Below are 17,331 nucleotides of genomic sequence, written 5' to 3' on the forward strand. Positions count from 1 at the left end.
CATACACTGGCTCAGTAGGAACCCTGGAAATGATACCTCTCTCTGACTCACACATATAGTAAAAGGGATGCCTAAGTTGACACAACCTGCTTTCAAACATGTACAGGGAGTGTAGTATGTGCATCCAACATAGGCAGCCCTGCAGCACCACCTGAGGCATGATTGCCATGTGTTAAGCAATGTAACACCATGTAGTATATGCAAACTTGATGACCCTGATTAACATCCTACCCTCACCAAGCATGATGCCACACTATGAAGACAAGATGATCAATTAAAATAATTTGCTTAGGTATTGCTATTAGTCAAAGGGGATACAATGCCTGTCAGCCTGGGATGACATGCTGAGCAAGACACGGTACTCCACCTGCTACAAATGGCTTGCAACTATCACCCCTGGCCTTTTGGATACTGGCAAAGGCTGTTGTCACCCCCACCGTGCCTTGAATATGTAAGGCTCAAAACCCTAACCCACCTCCATAGGTATCACAAGGGATAAGAACCTAGAAGTAATGCTACCCAACGCCAGAAGTCTAAACTGCAAGATGCATGCAGTCCAAACTCTCCTCAGCATGGAGAATGTTGATATCTGTTCTGTAACAGAAACCTGGGTCAATGCTCACAAGAGCATCCTAACACTACCAGGTTACACCTCATACCATGCTTTACAGCCCCAAAACATGGAACAAACTACAAAAGGAGGGTGACTATCAATAATTGTCAAAGATAACCACACCCCAGGTTGGTGCCACAGCAAGAAGCAGCATAGACTATCCATGGGCAAGTAACAGTGGCTAAAACTGCCTCCCAGTTAGTAGCCTGCTACAGACCACCATCCTAACTCCAGGAGCCACACTTGGCCTACTTCAGAACACATGAAATTATCAAGGTATCTCCAAACAACATTATATTGGGTGACTGAAAATACTCAAACATAGACTGGGAGCATTATTCTAGCTCCAACACCCTAGGCTAAAGGTTCCTAGAATTCATAAACCAAAATGCTATGGAACAACTAACCACTGCCACAAGAGGGGTAAGCATACTGGATGTGATAATCAGCAATATGGATACTCTATGCCCAAGATGAGAAGTGTATCCCTCACTGGTAAGATCAGATCATAGAGTAATCTCACTGGATATTCACATCCTGACCCCAGTCCCTGGGCAGAAAACCACAGTGAAAAACATGTGTAAAGCAAATGTTGCACTCTTCCAAACTGAGGTGGAATACATTAAAGGCCTTGTGCCTGTGGAAGATATGGGCCAGACCTCAGAACCCTTTATAAATGCATTCTATGAACACATTCAGGAATGCATGGATTATGCAATCCCAAATAAAACCAAGACCCAATCCTATACATGCAGGCATCTGGCCTGGTGGACCCCAGCCATTAGCAAACCATGCAAGAGAAGGAGGAAGCTACTACATGATAGAGCAAAACCCAAAAAGGGAAGTAATCACTGATCAGTATTATGGCAAAAAAATATGGCCACACAAAATCCTCTAAGGCCAGCTACAACATGTTGAATCTGGGAATTTTGAGGCAATGTTACATCTGCCTCATGTACACAGACAGCCCCCTCCTCCCCCCAACAAATACAAATATATGTGAGAGATGCAACTATTTAGCCAAACTGGAGGCTGAGCTCTCTGAACTCAGTACTGGCAAAACCAGTCAGGAGGAGAAGGTAACCACACACACCACAAACCCAGTCTCACAAAGACCTATCACAACTGCAAACCAAACACATAAACACACAAAAACATTTCCAGAGGCTCTAATTAAAAATCTACCAAAACAACAGAGGCCTCCAAAGCAGACACCCAAGCAACCACTACCTCAAAACATAGCACATGCAACACATAGTTCACAAAGTCAGTGTGCCAAACAGTCACAGCCCTTAAGGCCAAATAACATGCCTGATACACTTGTAATAGGTGACTCCATAGTCAGACACACTGATGTCCCGCTCACCAGACTGAACAAGGAAAAGGTTACAGTAACCTGCCTGTCGGGTGCTAGAATCCGTCGCATAACACAAGCACTCAGGTCACTCCAAAGCAAGTACAAATATGACTCAGTCATTTTCCATGCCGGTGTGAATGACCTGAGACGTACCTCCCTGGACTACATGAAAAGAGACATAGAGGAGCTCTCTGATTATGTAGCCCAGGCCGGTATGACCCTGACCCTGAGCAGCATCTTACCCTCACCAAGAATTATGCTACAGTACAAACACAGAATGATCAGCTTTAACAATTGGCTCAATTACTGGTGTCATTCTTAGGGGATCCAATGTCTGTCTGCTCGGGATGACATGCTTGACAAGCCTTGCTGCTTCACAAGGGATGGCTTACACCTGTCACCCCTGGGCTTCTGGATATTGGCCAAGTCTCTTGCCACCTCCATAGTGCCTTTTTTAGGCAAGGCTCAAAAGACAAACCCACCTCCCTAGAAAACACAAGTGGCCTTACCCAACACCTGCAGCAGTTGGAAAGACCCCAAACGTTCCTCACCAAAAGGATAAAGGGGCTCAAACATATGTCATACGATGCCCGACTGAAGAAACTCCAGCTCTATTCAGTCGCATACCGTCTGCTCAGAGATGATCTGTGCCTAACATACAAGGCCATGTCCAACCCGGAATTAATGGACATGCTCCACCTCAAAAAATCCAAATCCACCAGAGCCACGAGAGCAAGAGACTTAAACCTCAACACGGATATAAATAGGAAGTGCTGGAGGGACAGATTCATCACCCAGAGACTCCCTACACTATGGAACAGAATCCCAGTCCATGTGAGGCAGAGCCCCTCACTGACGCTGTTCAAGAGAAATCTTGACGAGTGGATGGGAGATCGTAGGTTTACCCCGGGAATCATCTCTGTGTCACTGCTGGACAGAGGCACAGCAAACTAATGGGTATAGTATTCTCATCCTAAGGGGTGGTGAAAGCCACACACACTCTGGCTAGGCTTATAAATGCCCTAGGGCAGATAGCCTAGTATGAACCTATGAACCTATGAAAAAAACTAAGGGTATTGCTGCTCAACGCCAGAAGTCTAAACCTCAAGATGCATGCTCTCAAGGCCCTCCTCAGTATGGAGAACATCGATGTCTGTGCAGTGACAGAAACCTGGTTCAAGGCTCCTGAGAGCACCCCAGCACTACCAGGTTATACCTCATATCATGCTTTTCGGCCCCAAAACTTGGACCAAACTACAAAAGGAGGGGGAGTAGCCATATTCAAAGATACCCACACCTCCAGGTTACTGGCAACGCACAAAGCATCAGAGACCATCCATGTGCAACTAACCGTAGGCAAAACTGCCGTACAGTTTGTAGCATGCTACAGACCACCCTCTCAAACTCAGGAACCCCACTCAGCCTTCCTGAAGACACTGGAGAGTATGAATGTCTCTCCAAATACCATCATATTGGGAGACGTCAACTACCCAAACATAGACTGGGAGCATTACTCAAGCCCCAACACCCTAGCCCAAAGGTTCCTAGAATTCATAAACTCAAATGCAATGGAACAACTAGTCACCACTCCCACAAGAGGAGATAATATACTAGACCTGATCATCACAAACATGCGGACACAATGCTCCACACCAGAAGTATACCCACCATTGCTGAGATCAGACCATAAATTAATCTCACTGGAAATCCACATCCCGCCCCCACCCCCTGCGCAAAAGACCACAGTGAAAAATTTCTCAAAAGCCAACTTCACACTTCTTAAGACTGAAGTGGTATCCTTCAAGGCCCCTGGGCCACTGGAAACCACAGACCACACCGCTGAATCCTTATAAACACTTTCTACGGACACCTTCAAGAATGCATGGATCATGCAATCCCAAATAAAACCAAGACCCATTCCCCCAAAGGCAGGTGTCCTGTCTGGTGGACCCCAGCCATTAACAAACTTTACAACAGGAGGAGAAAGCTACTACATGACAGAGCAAAATCCCTAAAAGGGAAGGCATCTCTGATCAGTACTAGCAAAAATCCACGATCACTCATAAAATCATCCAAGGCCAACTTTGACAGAAAAATCGCAAAGGACACAAAAGACAATACAAGGCCTTCTTTACTTATGTTAGAAACCTGGGTGGAAACTCCCAGATATGCTCAGAGTTAGTCCAAAACAACACAACCTACACTGAACCCACAGACATTGCCAATCTATTCTCAATCTAAGACCCTGCACTTGCCCAAATAAGCAATCTTGCATTTTAGCACTAATATACTATAAGCACTACATCCTTATATACCCTCTAAGACTACCTTGTCCCCTATTGGTTCTTTTAACTGTGTGATAAAAGAGTCCCCTATACTACACTAGCAAGTCTAAAGGTCAGTTAATGGTCTCCTCTCCAGTCCAACTGGTGAATCTGGGAATCTTGAGGCAATGTTACAACTGTCTCATGTACACTGACAACCCTCTCCTCCTCCAAACAGGATCAAATATATGTGAGAGATGCAACCATATAGCCAAACTGGAGGCCAAACTCTTTCACCTCAAAACTGGTGAAACCAGACCGGAGGGGAAGGTAACATCACACAGCACTAATCCAATCCCACATAGTCCTACCAAAACAGCAATCCAACCACACAAGCACATAAAAACATATTTGGAGGCTCCAATCAAAAATCTACCTAAACAGCAGAGACCTCCAAAGCAAACATCCAAGCAAATGCTATCCCACAACAAAACATGAGCAACACATAGCCCACAAAGTCAGAGTGCCAAACAGTCACAGCCCTTAAGGCAGAACAACACACCTGACACACTTGTAATAGGTGATTCTATAGTCAGGTACACTGACGTTCCGCTCACCAGGCTGAACAAGGAGAAGGTCACAGTGAGCTGCCTGTCAGGCACTTGGATCTGCCACATTACGCAAGCACTCAGGTCACTCCAAAGCAAGTACAAGTATGACTCGGTCATAGTATACGCTGGTGTGAACGATCTGAGACGTACCTCCATCGACTACATGAAAAGAGACATAAAGGACCTCTCTGATCATGTAGCCCAGGCCGGTATGACTCTGACCTTGAGCAGCATCTTACCCTCAGCTAGAATGATGCCACAATATAAAGACAAAATTATCGATTTTAATAATTGGCTAAAATTTTGGTGTCATTCAAAGGGGATCCAGTGTCTGTCAGCCTGGGATGACATGCTTGACAAGCCACGTTGCTTCGCAAGGGATGGCTTGCACCTGTCTCCCCTGGGCTTTCGGATACTGGCAAAGGCTCTTGCCACTCATATAGTGCCTGTTTTAGGCAAGGCTCAAAAGTCAAACACACCTCCTTAGAAAACACTAAGAACAAGAAACTAACAGTAATCCTGCTAAACGCCAGAAGTCTAAACCTCAAAATGCACACACTCGAATCTCTCCTCAGTATGGAGAACATTGATATCTGTGCAGTGACAGAAACCTGGTTCAAAGCTCCATAGAGCACCCCAGCACTACCAGGTTATACCTCATACCATGATTTTCAGCCCCAAAACCCGGACCGAATCACAAAAGGAGGGGGAGTATCTATATTTATCAAGGATACTCACACCTCCAGGTTAGTAGTGTTGCACGAAGCATCAGAAACCATCCATGTGCAACTAACAGTGGGAAAAACTCCATTTCAGTTTATAGCATGCTGCAGACCACCATCTCAAAATCAGGAATCCTACTCGGCTTTCCTGATAACACTGGAGAACATGAAGATCCCTCCGAACACCATTATATTGGGTGACTTCAACTACCCTAACATTGACTGGGAGCATTACTCAAGCCCCAACACCCTTGCCCAAAGGTTCCTGGAATTCATAAACTCAAATGCTATGGAACAACTGGTCAAAATTCCCACAAGAGGGGAAAACATACTGGACCTGATCATCACCAACATGGGGACCCTATGCTCCACACCAGAGGTAATCCCCTCATTGGTAAGATCAGACCACAAATTAATTTCACTGGATATCCAAAACCCGACCCCACCCCCAGCCCAGAAAACCACAGTAAAGAACTTCTCAAAAGCGAACTTCCCACTTCTCAAATCTGAAGTGGAAACCTTCAAGGCCCCAGGACTGGTGGAAACTATGGCACAAACCATGGAATCCTATATAAACGCATTCTATGGACACCTCCAGGAGTGCATGGACCATGCTATCCCAAACAAAACCAATACCCAAGCGTCCAAAGGCAGGCATCCAGTCTGGTGAACCCCAGCCATAAATAAGTTGTACAACAGAAGGAGGAAGCTACTACATGATACAGCAAAATCCCTGAAAGAGAAGGCATCTCTGATCAGTACTAGCAAAATATTACAATCCCTCATAAAATCCTCCAAGGCCAGTTTCAAAAGAAAAATTGCCCAGGACACAAAAGACAATCACAAGGCCTTCTTTAGATATGTTGGGAACCTGGGATGCAACTCCCAGGTATGTTCAGAGTTGATTTTAAATGACAAAAAATACACTGAACCCACAGACATTGCCAACATCCTGGCAGACAGGTTCACTGCAAACTCCCCCCCCTTCCCCCCCTAAAGAGCAAATATCTATCCCAGAAGAGTGCAGCCTCCCAAGCATCTCAGATGCCCAGGTGAAGACCGTCCTTTCCTAGGCAAAAAACACTGCCTCAGTGGGACCAGATGGTGTCCCGGGTTGCGTACTACACGAACTCCAAGAAGGACTAAACCCACACATAAAAATGCTGTACAATCTTAGCCTTACTACAGGATATGTACCCAAAGAATGGCGTACGGCAACAGTGGTCCCACTCCACAAAGGTGGTGCCTCAACAGACCCTGGTAACTATCACCCCATAAGCCTGACTAGCCTTATCTGCAAAGCTATGGAGAGGATCATCATGGAACTCATACACAAAGACATTGGGGACCTACAGACATTGCATCCTACTCAGTTTGGCTTTGTCAAGGGCAGATCCTGCCTCTTGAACCAGGTCGAATTCTTCAAAACAGTCACCAAGGCCATAGATGAAGGGAAGGTAGTCCACATGGCCTATCTGGACCTCGCAAAGGCATTTAACACAATACCCCACTCAGGCATCATAGATAAGCTATCCAGCTTAAACATAAACCCCTATATCACAAGATGGGTGGCTAACTGGCACAAAGACAAAACCCACAGAGTCAGAATTGCCGGAGTCATGTCTGACTCGAAACTGGTCACAAGTGGTGTTCAATAGGGCTCGGTCCTGGGACCTCTCTTGTTCGGCATTTATTTTTCCGAGGTGCAAGCAAACATAGGAGGATTGTGGCTGAAAAAGTTTGCAGATGACTGCAAACCTGGGCACCATAACTGATACTCCAGCAGACACAAGCATCCTTCAGAAAGGCCTCATAGAAACAAATAACTGGTGCCAGATCCATGGCCTTAAACTGAACGGCAAAAAATGTATAGTCATACCCTTTGGGAAAAACAAGTTACCCACAAATTACACATAGGTGGTAATCCATTAAGTACGGAAGAAGTAATCAGGGACCTAGGGACACAAGTTGACAGTAACCTCTCATTTGACACTCACATTGCCAAGGTGGCTAGGAAGACCTTCTATATTGGCCACCTTATCATGAAAGCATTCACATCTAGATCAAGAGAGGTCATTGTGCCCCTATACTCTTCTCTTATCAGGCCCATAATTGAGTACAATGCCCCATTTGGGATGTACCTTACCCGACACCTGCAGCAGTTAGAAAGACCCAAAAGTACCTCACCAGGAGGATAAAGGGTCTCAAGCATTTGTCATATGCTGCCCGGCTGAAGAAACTCCAGCTCTATTCAGTCGCATACCGCCTACTCAGAGGCGATCTATGCCTGACGTACAAGGCCATGTCCAATCCAGAATTAATGGACATGCTCCACCTCAGAAAATCAAAATCCATCAGAGCCACGAGAGCGAGAGATTTGAACCTCAACACAGAAATAAATAGGATGTGCTGGAGGGACAGATTCATAACCCAGAGGCTCCCTACACTCTGGAACAGAATCCCAGACCATGTTAGGCAGAGGCCCTTACTGACTCTCTTCAAGAGAAATCTTGATGAGTGGATGGGAGATCATAGGTTTATACCGGGGGTCATCTCTGAGTCACTACTAGACAGAGGCACAGTAAACCAAACCCTAAATGGGCATACTATTCACATTCCAAGGGGTGGCGAAAGCCACACACAGTCTGGCTAGGCTTATAAATGCCCTAGGGCAGATAGCCTAGTATGAACCTGTGAACCTACGAAGATACAAATTGTACAGGACACTAAGGATAATCACAAGGCTTTCTTAACTGATGGTAGGAACCTTGGTGGAAATTCACAGATATGCTCAGAATTACTGCAAAATTCAAAGAATACACCAAACCAACACACATTGCCAACATCCAACCTGACAGGTTCTATGCAAAATTCCCCCGCTCCACCAAAATGCCAAATATCTATCCCAGCAGAGTGCTGGCCCCCTGACATTGCAGATGCTGAGGTAACAGCCAGCGTCTCCAAAGCAAAACACACAGCATCAATGGTACCAGATGGTGTCCTGGGCTGTGTCCAACATCAACTCCAAGAATAATGGAACACCAAATAAAACTACTGCTCAGTCACAGCCTTACCAGAGGATATGTACCCAAAGAGCAGTGTACAGCAACAGTGGTCCCTTTCCACAAAGGTGGTGCCTAAATGGATACCGCAAACTAACACCCCATAATCCTGACTAGCTTGGTCTGCAAAGCTATGGAAAGGATCATCATGGACCTCAGAAATAAAGATATTCTGGACCTTCAGACACTGGACCCTACCCAGTGTGGATTTTCTTAATGGCAGATCCTGCCACTTAAACATGTTTGACTCATTTGAAACAGTCACCAAGGCCATTGATGAAGGGAATGTGGTCCACACAGCCTATCTGGACCTTGCAAAAGCCTTCCATACATTGCCCCACTTGTTCATTATAGATAAGCTCACCAGCTTAAATATAAACCCCTATTCAAGTAGATGGGTTGCAAACCAGCTCAAGGACAGAACTGACATGGTCAGAAATGCTGCAGCCATGTCAGACTACAAACCAGCTACAACTGGCATCCCACAAGGCTCAGTCCTGGGACCTCCCTTGTTTGGTATATATTTCCCAGAGGTACAGGCCAACATGGAAGGACTGTGTCTGAACAAGTTTGCAGATGACTACAAACTGGGCACCATACCTAACCCTCCAGCTGACACAAGCATCCTACAAAATGGCCTCATAGAAACAGACAACTGGTGCCAGAGCCATGTCATCAAGCTAAATGCAGAAAAGTGTATAGTCATCCCCTTTGGAAAAACAGTAAGTGTCCACCAATTACCACATAGCTGTTAATCCATTAAGTACTTTAGAAGTAATAAGAGACCTGGGGGCACAAGCTGATATAAATCTTGCATTTGACAACCATGTGGCCATAGTGGTTAGAGAAACATATCATATACTCACCTAATCATGAACGTACTCACATGTAGATCAGGGGAGGTCATCGTGCCTCTTCAGTCATCCTTCATCAGCCTCACAATTGAGTACAATGGCCCTTGTGGGATTTACCTTAGCAGACACGTCCAGCAACTGGAAAGACCCCAAAAGTACCTCACCAGGAGGATCAAAGGGCTCTAACAGATGCCATGTGTTGCCTGATAAAACAAACTGCAGCTCCACACAGTGCCATACTGCCTGCCCAGAAGTGATCTGTGCCTGATGTATAAAGCCATGCCCAAGCTTGAATCAATGCACATACTGCACCTTGTAAAATCTGAATGCCAGTGAGCTATGCACATGAGAGACCTGAACCTCAGCACTGACATAAATAGGACATGCTGTAGTGATTGATCCATAACCCAGAAGCTCCCTCCACTCTTGAGTAAACTCCCAGTCCAGGTTAGCCAGAGAATCCCTCATTAACTCTCTTCAAGAGGAATCTTGATGAGTGGATGGGAGATGGTAGGTTTACCCTGGGTATCACTTTTATGTCATGGGTAGACAGAAGCACAGTATACTAACCTTGAAAAATGTCATGGCAAACTCCAGTTAAAATGTGTGCTGAAGGACAAACACACTCTCTGACTAGCATTAGAAATAGCCTAGGGCACATAGCTAGTGTTTGTCAATGTCCACCCTAGTTGCGGAATACACTAGTAATGTTGGACAAGCCTGGTTTAAGTAGTCCATAGCTGAACAAAATGCAACATGGTCACAATTGGCTTAAGTACTGGTGTCATTCAAAGGGGATCCAATGCCTGTCAGCTTGGGATGATATGCTCGACAAGCCACGATCCTTCGCTAGGGACGGCTTGCACCTGTCACCCCTGGGCTTTCAGATATTGGCAAAGGCTCTTGCTACCCTTATAGTGCCTTTTTTAGGCAAGGCTCAAAAGACAAACCCACCTCCATAGGTATCACAAGGGATAAGAAACTAAGAGTAATGCTACTCAACGCCAGAAGTCTAAACCTCAAGATGCACACACTCGAAACTCTCCTTAGCATGGAGAACATCGATATCTGTGAAGTAACAGAAACCTGGTTCAGGGCTCCCGAGAGCACCCCAGCACTACCAGGTTATACCTCATACCATGCTTTTCGGCCCCAAAACTTGGACCAAACCACAAAAGGAGGGGGAGTATCGATATTCATCAAAGATACCCACACCTCCAGGTTGGTGGCAAAGCACGAAGCATCAGAGACTATCCATGTTCAACTAACAGTGGGTAAAACTGCCTTCCAGTTTATAGCCTGCTACAGACCACCATCCCAAACCCAGGAACGCCACTCGGCCTTCCTGAGAACACTGGAAAATATGAAGGTCTCTCCAAACACCATTATATTAGGCGACTTCAACTACCCAAACATAGACTGGGAGCATTACTCTAGCTCCAACACCCTAGCCCAAAGGTTCCTAGAATTTATAAACTCAAATGCTATGGAACAACTTGTTACCACTCCCACAAGAGGGGAAAACATACTGGACCTGATCATCACCAACATGGGGACTCTATGCTCCAGACCAGAAGTGTATCCCTCACTGGTAAGATCAGACCATAAACTAATCTCACTGGATATTCACATCCCAACCCCACCCCCTGCCCAGAAAACCACAGTGAAAAACTTCTCTAAAGCAAATTTCACACTCCTCAAAACTGAGGTGGAATCCTTCAAAGCACCCGGGCCTGTGGAAAATACGGCTCAGACTGCAGAATCCTTTATAAACGCATTCTATGAACACCTTCAGGAATGCCAAAAGATAAACTGCAGGATACACCACGAATAATCCAACTTCAGGTAAAAATCCAACTTTATTCAGAAACCAACTTTATTCAGAAAGCGCTCATCTCTTGGTTTCTGAATAAAGTTGTATTTTTACCTGAAGTTGGATTATTCGTGGTGTATCCTGCAGTTTATCTTTTGCCATTGTGGAACCATATTGTGTTGCTGTTGGATACCTTGGGAGCTGTTGCAATATTCTATTTTTACTACCTTCAGGAATGCATGAATCATGCGATCCCGAATAAAACCAAGACCCAATCCTCCAAAGGCAGATGTCCTGTCTGGTGGACCCCAGCCATAAACAAACTATACAATAGAAGGAGGAAGCTACTAAATGATAGAGCAAAATCCCAAAAAGGGAAGGCATCACTGATCAGTATTAGCAAAAAACTATGGGCACTCATAAAATTGTCTAAGGCCAGCTTTGAGAGAAAAATTGCACAGGACACTAAGGATAATCACAAGGCTTTCTTTAGTTATGTTAGGAACCTGGGTGGTAATTCCCAGATATGCTCAGAATTAGTCCAAAATGACAAAAATACACTGAACCCCGCAGACATTGCCAACATCCTAGCTGACAGGTTCAGCGCAAACTTCTCCTCCCCACCAAAAGGGCAAATATCTATCCCAGCAGAGTGCTGCCCCCTGACATCTCAGATGCTCAGGTAAGAGCCGCCCTCTCCAAAGCAAAAAACACAGCATCAATGGGACCAGACGGTGTCCTGGGCTGCGTCCTACATGAACTCCAAGAAGAGCTAAACCCAAACATAAAACTACTGTTCAATCTCAGCCTTACTACAGGATATGTGCCCAAAGAGTGGCATACAGCAACAGTGGTCCCTCTCCATAAAGGTGGTGCCTCAACGGATCCTGGAAACTATCGCCCCATAAGCCTGACTGGCTTAGTCTGCAAAGCTATGGAAAGGATCATCATGGACCTCATAAATAAACATAATGGGGACCTACAGACACTGGATCCTACCCAGTTCGGCTTTGTTAAGGGCAGATCCTGCCTTTTAAACCTGGTTGATTTCTTTGAAACAGTCACCAAAGTGATTGACGAGGGGAAGATGGTTCACACAGCCTATCTGGACCTTGCTAAAGCCTTCGATACAATACCCCACTCGGGCATTTTAGATAAGCTCACCAGCTTAAATATAAACCCCTATGTCACTAGATGGATTGCAAACTGGCTCAAGGACAGAACCCACATGGTTAGAATTGCTGGAGCCATGTCAGACTCCAAACTAGTTACAAGTGGTGTCCCACAAGGCTCAGTCCTGGGACCTCTCTTGTTCGGTATATATTTCTCGGAGGTACAGGCCAACACGGAAGGACTGTGGCTGACCAAGTTTGCAGATGACTGCAAACTGGGCGCCATAATCGACTCTCCAGCCGACACAAGCATCCTCCAAAAGGGCCTCATAGAAACAGACAACTGGTGCCAGAGCCATGGCCTCAAGCTAAATGCCAAAAGTGTATAGTCATCCCTTTGCAAAACAAAGTGCCCACAAATTACCACATAGGTGGTAATCCATTAAGTACAGAAGATGTAATTAGGGACCTGGGGACCCAAGTTGATAGCAATCTCTCATTTGACAACCACATGGCCAAAGTGGTTAGAAAAACATTTTATATAGCCCACCTAATCATGAAGGGATTCACATCTAGATCAGGGGAGGTCATCGCCTCTTTACTCATCCCTCATCAGGCCCATAATTGAGTACAATGCCACTTTTGGGATGTACCTTACCAGACACCTGCAGCAACTGGAAAGACCCCAAAAGTACCTCACCAAGAGGATCAAAGGGCTCAAACAGGTGCCATATGCTGCCCGGTTAAAGAAACTCCAGCTCTACTCAGTGGCATACCACCTGTTCAGAGGCGATCTGTGCCTGACGTATAAAGCCATGTCCAACCTGGAATTAATGGACATGCTGCACCTCAGAAAATCCAAATCCCATCGAGCTACGCGCTTGAGAGACTTGAACCTCAGCACTGAAATAAATAGGACATGCTGGAGGGACAGATTCATAACCCAGAGGCTCCCTTCACTCTGGAATAAAATCCAAGTCCAGGTTAGGCAGAGTCCCTCATTGACTCTCTTCAAGAGGAATCTTAATGAGTGGATGGGAGATTGTAGGTTTAACCCGGGTATCACTTCTGTGTCACTGTTAGACAGAGGCACAGTATACTAACCTCGAAAAAGGGCATAGCAAAATAAATTTAAAATGGGTGGTGAAAGCCAAACACATTCTGGCTAGGCTTATAAATGCCCTAGGGCAGATAGCCTAGTATGAACCTATGAACCTATGAACCTATATTTGCACAACTGGCCCTTAATGAGTCTGGACTGCTCAGTATGAATATTTAAAGCAGTGATAGGACTGAAACCCAGGATACTGTCCACCACAGTGAAAGTACTGAACCAGTACACTATACGATATTACAGTGTTTGGTCAGTATGAAAGAATGTTGACAACTGTATGCAAACTATCCCATGGAAACCCTGCAGGCACAGCATAATCCCTGTTGGGTTCAGACACAAAGCAGTTGGGCAGTAAGAACACAACATGACTTCCAACACACAACTATAAATGTGAAATATTGTTGAAGTTCACACACAACCACAAATGTGGTTGACCTCAGATCTCAACATATGGAAAGCTCACACTGGGCATGCTCACACACTTTGATAAATGAGACATATGTCAGGCAACAAGCCATGGAAAGCCTGAACTGGGCATGCTCACACACTTATGCCATGTCTCAGTATAGCAGTTGGCCACACATATCTGGCATTTGTATGTGTTAAGCCAGGAAACTCCCACAATACAGCAATCTGCCCAGTGCACACAGTCAAATGACAACAGAGACATAAGTAATATAGTGGATCCCTCTCATATTCAAACATCTTCCACAGATACACAAGTTGTTCATAGAAACAGGGAAAGCTATGGCAATAAAGACCTGCAAACAGTTTATCAGCAACAAATATTGTGCATCTGAAACTTACACATATGGGTGTAGAGGTCAATACTAGGCTGTTTGCCCTCGGGAATACATAAGCTTAGCCAGAGTGTATTTGGCATCTGCCTCCCCAGTACAGCACGCTACTGTGCCTCTGTAAAGTAGGTCACAGAAGGCACTGTTTAAGGCTAGTGTGCTGTGCCTCCATCAAGCAGGGACACAGTGGAGATCCCAGGGGTTGAATTTGCAATGTCACATCCATGTGGCTGGCGTTTGCTGGAAGAGGGTTGGCAATGAGTTATAACATTAATTGGGATTCAATTCCAGACTGAGGGGAGCCTTATCTGCAGTGCCTGGACAATTTCACTGTCAACATTTGCAAGTGATGATTTTGAGGGATTGAAGTGTCTTGCCAATACTGTTCAGAGATGTCCTCCCTCTGTGGGATATTCCTCTGTAATGTATTAGCTCCCTCCTTCTGTTGTACAGCTTATATATGGCTGGTGTAAGCCAGACAGGTCTCCTGTTGTGGAGGAGTCTTGGTTTTATTTGGGATAGCATGATCAATGCAAACCTTCCGGATGCTCATAGAATGCATTTGTCAAGGATTCTGCAGATTGGCCTGTATAATCCTCCAGCATGGGTCCTTTGAAGTATTCCACCCCAGTCTTCACAAGTGCAAAGTCTGCTTTTGATAAATACTTTGTTTGCAGTGATTTCCTTGCCTGGGGGTGGGGATGGGATATGGATGTCCAGTGAAAGTTTGTTATGGTCAGATATTAACAATGGTGGTCTACCTCTGGTGTGGAACATAGAGTTCCCATGTTGCTGATGGTCAGGTCCAATATGTATTCCCCGTTGTGGCTGTGGTTATTGGTCCTGCCATAGCACATATATTCACAAATTGTAGTGGCTGTAGGGTGATGTTGTTGAGGCCTGAGTAGTTCCCCCACTCAATATTCCTGTACCTGAAGTTAACCACTGTAATGGTGTATGTGAACACCTTCATATCCTACACTGTTACCAGGGAAGCCAGGTGTGGTTCCTGGATATGGGAGGGGAGGTCTGAACTGGTTGTGTTGTGTGTTACAAGTCCTGTGGTCACGAAGCATGGTATAAAACATAACCTGGCAGTGCTGATGTGCATATGTGACCCTGAAGTAGGCATCTGTTAATGCATATATATGCTATCCCCCATACTGATGGATAGTAATAGATGTACATACCTCTTTCTAAATAATTATGTCAGTACCCTATAAATACTGCAGGAGAAGAAAAGACACCCAGTAATTTGAATAGTGTGCTCTGCTAATGCGTCTTTCTCAAGTGTCATAATAGTTAGGTAGGGGTTTGAATCCTGCAAATGCTCAGTATGTGTGTCTGTGTGTGTTTGGGGGGGCGGCAGGGTGTATGCAATTCTCTTGGAAAGAAATGTCCCTTTTGGCTACTGGAAGAACACACTACATGATGTACATTCCTCTTTTGAAAGACTGATGATGTCAGCACCCTATAAGTATAACAGGAGAAGGGAAACCTCCCAGTAATGTGAATAGCGTGCTCTGCTAATGTGTCTCTCAAGTGGCATAACATAGTCAGGTAGGGGTTTGAATCCTACAAATGCCATGTGTGCTTTTGTCACACAGTTTGTCAATGTGTGGTGGGTGTTGCTTTTAATATTGCATGACATATATTATAGCAGTAATTTCAATGCACACATGAGGTATGCGTGTGCCACATAGAGTGTGAAGCCTGCCTCATGTGAATACATGGAATTTGCATTACACAACTTTTTCACTGTGGTTTTCTGTGCAGGGGCTGGGGTTGGTATGTGAATATAGTGAGATTACTCTATGGTGTCATCTTACCAGTGAGGGATACACTTCTGGTCTGGAGCAAAGAGTCCACATGTTGGTGATGATCAGTTGCAGTATGTTTCCCCTCTTGTGGGAGTGGTAACAAGTTGTTCTATAACATTTGAGTGTATGCATTCTAGGAACCTTTCACCTAGGGTGTTGGAGCTACAGTAATGCTCCCAGTATATGTGTGGGTAGATGCAGCTGCCCAATATAATGTTGTTTGGAGACACCTTCATATATTCATGTGTTCTTAAGTAGGCCAAGTGGGTTACCTGTGTTTAGGAGAGTGGTCTGTAGCAGGCTATGAACTGGAAGTCAGTTTAACCCACTGTTAGTTGCACTTGGATAGTCTGTGATGCTTCATGCTGTGGCAACAACCTGGGGGTGTGGGTATCCTTGACATTTATTGAGTCTCACCCTCCTTTCATAGTTATTTCCATGTTTTGGGGCTGTAAAGCATGGTATGAGGTGTAACCTGGTAGTGCTAGGGTGCTCTTGGGAGCCTTGGACCAGGTTTCTGTCACTGCACAGATATCAACATTCTCCATGCTGAGTAGAGTTTGGACTGCATGCATCTTGCGGTTTACATGTCCGGCATTGAGTATCATTACTTCCATTTTCTTATCCCCTGTGCTACCTATGTAGGTGGGTTTGTGTTTTCAGCCTTACCACCAGAATGCAAAGATGTGCAGACATTACACTTTTGTAATTAATAGTGGTGTATAAAAAAATACAATGACAATCATACTGTTAATGCATCAGGCATGCTGGGATATACCCACAATGATATCATTACACTGTACTGTTAACAACATGATAATATTACTACAGTTCTATGTAGTCACCCTGTCACACAGTCAGTGGCACACTCATTGAACCTCACATAGTTGGTATTGCAATGAGTACATGTGTGTGTGCATTGTGTCATAGGTAGGTATTATGCGATTGGTCCTGGGCCTACGGCAGCATACTGTTAGCAACCTTCAACTATATATGTATGTCCATCCTTCAATAACAGTTACATTATGTCCCTTACCCTATGCACATCTTCATATAAATATAGATACAGACTGCTAACACATATGGAGGGTTCACAGTATGTAGATTATTAGATTATGTAGTTTACATTACCTTTGTTTCTGACTGCTGTTTTGGATGGCTTGCTGCTGGCTGGCTTGCTGCTGGCTGGCTT

The sequence above is a fragment of the Protopterus annectens genome, chromosome 1.part1, assembly GCF_019279795.1.
Source record: "Protopterus annectens isolate FY-2018-M chromosome 1.part1, PAN1.0, whole genome shotgun sequence".
Classification (NCBI taxonomy): Eukaryota; Metazoa; Chordata; order Ceratodontiformes; family Protopteridae; genus Protopterus; species Protopterus annectens.